Genomic DNA, 2,500 nt, shown 5'->3' on the forward strand with positions numbered 1-2,500 from the left:
TTGTTGGTTTGAAATTGTTTTGAAAAGGTTCTTTAAATCTAGTGGGTTTGCAACTCATAAGAGCGTCACTTTCAACGTCCCCGGCATTGGATTGAGTTTCTAAAAACAACCGTGCACACCGAGGTTAAACTTTACCGGCTCCACTCCGACTCGCCGCTCGCCCACTAGTCCGAAGGCAACAAAACATTTGTTTTTCATTTTGATGAAAATTTCTGTTTTTAAATCTTGTTGGTTTGAAATTGTTTTGAAAAGGTTCTTTAAATCTTGCGGGTTTGCAACTCATAAGAGCGTCACTTTCAACGTCCCCGGCATTGGATTGAGTTTCTAAAAACAACCGTGCACACCGAGGTTAAACTTTACCGGCTCCACTCCGACTCGCCGCTCGCCCACAAATCCGAAGGCAACAAAACATTTGTTTTTAATTTTGATGAAATTTTTTGAAAACATTGGCTTGGCAAGCCCCAATCCGCGACTATCCACCCACCGCCACCCCACACGGGTGGTTGTTGTTGCGAAATGAGGTTGTGGTCGACATGCCCGTGCATTTGAGAAGGAGTTCCTAGCACTCCATGCTCTCCCATGCCAAAAAATAGCCTAGACAACCCCATTTCGCAACTTTCCACGCCTTTTTTTTCCTCCCTCACCCATGGCGGCGGCGTGGTGGCGGCGGCCGGATTCCGGCCACCACCGCCATGGGTGGCAGCCCCCCGACCCCGACACCAAACCCATAATACCGAGGCAACATATCGAGGCAACATGACATGGGTGTGGCGTGGGGGAAGGGGGCTGCAGCTAGGAAGGCATGGGCTGCCATGCATATGCAGGCAACACACACCCCCCTATATAGCATTTTATGCATTTAGCCCTTTGACAGGAAGAGACATCACCTATGCGCGAGGAGTCATAATGGGCTCTAAATAATTCAATACAAGGTATTTGGACGTGATTTTTTGCAGGGATACTAAGAAACATGCAATCTATGATGGGAAAAAGTTTCATAAATTTTTGAAGTCGGGAAGTATTTTTTATTAGTTTTAGAAGTCGTAAAATTGAAAAAATCATTAAAACAAATCCGGGAGGAATTTTTTAGTTTTGTAAGTTGGAGAAGGTCCTAAAAATCATAGACTACTTATGGGGAGCTTATTGTGCGAGGAAATTTCAATAAAAACGGGGTTTGACAAGATTTGAAAAATTCTGTCGACATTTGAAAAAACCTGGAACCATGCTGCCGGCATGCTGCGCACATGCTGCGCGCATGCTGCGCGCAGACTGCGCGCATGCCATGGCAGGACAAGTTTTGCTAGCCTCACTGTCTACAGATGCGCAAGCTGCGCGCACGCTGCGCACAGGCTGCGCGCATGCTGCGCACAGACTGCGCGCACGCTGCGCGCATGCCATGGCAGGACAAGTTTCGCTAGCCTCACTGTCGACAGATGCGCAAGCTGCGCGCAAGCTCCGCGCACGCTGCGCACAGCCTGTGCGCATGTTGTGCGCATGCTGCGCGCAGGCTGCGCGCAGGCGCCGCGCATGCCATGGCAGGACAAGTTTCGCTAGCCTCACTGTCGACAGATGCGCAAGCTGCGTGCACGCTGCGCACAGGCTGCGCACAGCGCATGCCATGGCAGGACAAGTTCGCTAGCCTCACTGTCGACAGATGCGCAAGCTGCGCGCACAGGCTGCGCGCACGCCATGGCAGGACAAGTTTCGCTAGCCTCACTGTCGACAGAATCAGCACGCTGCGCGCAAGCTGCGCGCACGCTGCCGGCATGGTGCGCGCACGCTGCCGGCATGGTGCGCGCACGCTGCCGGCATGGTGCGCGCACGCTGCCGGCATGCTGTGCGCACGCTGCGCGCGCGCATGGCAGGACAAGTTTCGAAAATTTCTGTCGACAGTCTCAGCAGCGCGCACGCTGCCGACATGCTGTGCGCACGCTGCGCACAGGCTGCCGGCATGCTGCGCGCAGCCCATGGCAGGACAAGGTCCGAAAAATTCTGTCGACATTTTTACGCCGTGGTAGGCTTCCGCTTCGCGTCACTTTGTCGACATTCAAGCCTACCATTTGTATTGAATTTTTCAAACCTTGTCAAACCCCATTATTCAAATGTCGAAAAATTTTGTCGACATTTTTACGCCATGATAGGCTTCCGCTTCGCGTCACTTTGTCGGAATGCATCGCATGGCGAGGCAAGGCCACGGCATGCCAAGGCGAAGGCAACGCATGGCTTGAATGGCTTGGTCAAGGCCACATCATGGGCACGGCATGCCAAGGCAAGGCGAGGCAAGCCATCCTTAGCCTCGCCTACACTCACTTTCTCGGAATGCATTGGATGATGAGCAATTCCAAGGTAAGGCAACGCATGGCTTGAATGGCTTGGTGTAGGCCACAACTTGGGCATGGCATGCCAATGCAAGGCAAGGCAAGGCAAGCCATCCTTAGCCTCGCCTACACTCACTTTCTCGGAATGCATTGGATGATGAGCAATTCCAAGGTAAGGCAAC

Source organism: Prunus avium, unplaced genomic scaffold (genome assembly GCF_965620075.1).
Source record: "Prunus avium unplaced genomic scaffold, drPruAviu1.hap1.1 HAP1_SCAFFOLD_1335, whole genome shotgun sequence".
Lineage (NCBI taxonomy): Eukaryota > Viridiplantae > Streptophyta > Magnoliopsida > Rosales > Rosaceae > Prunus > Prunus avium.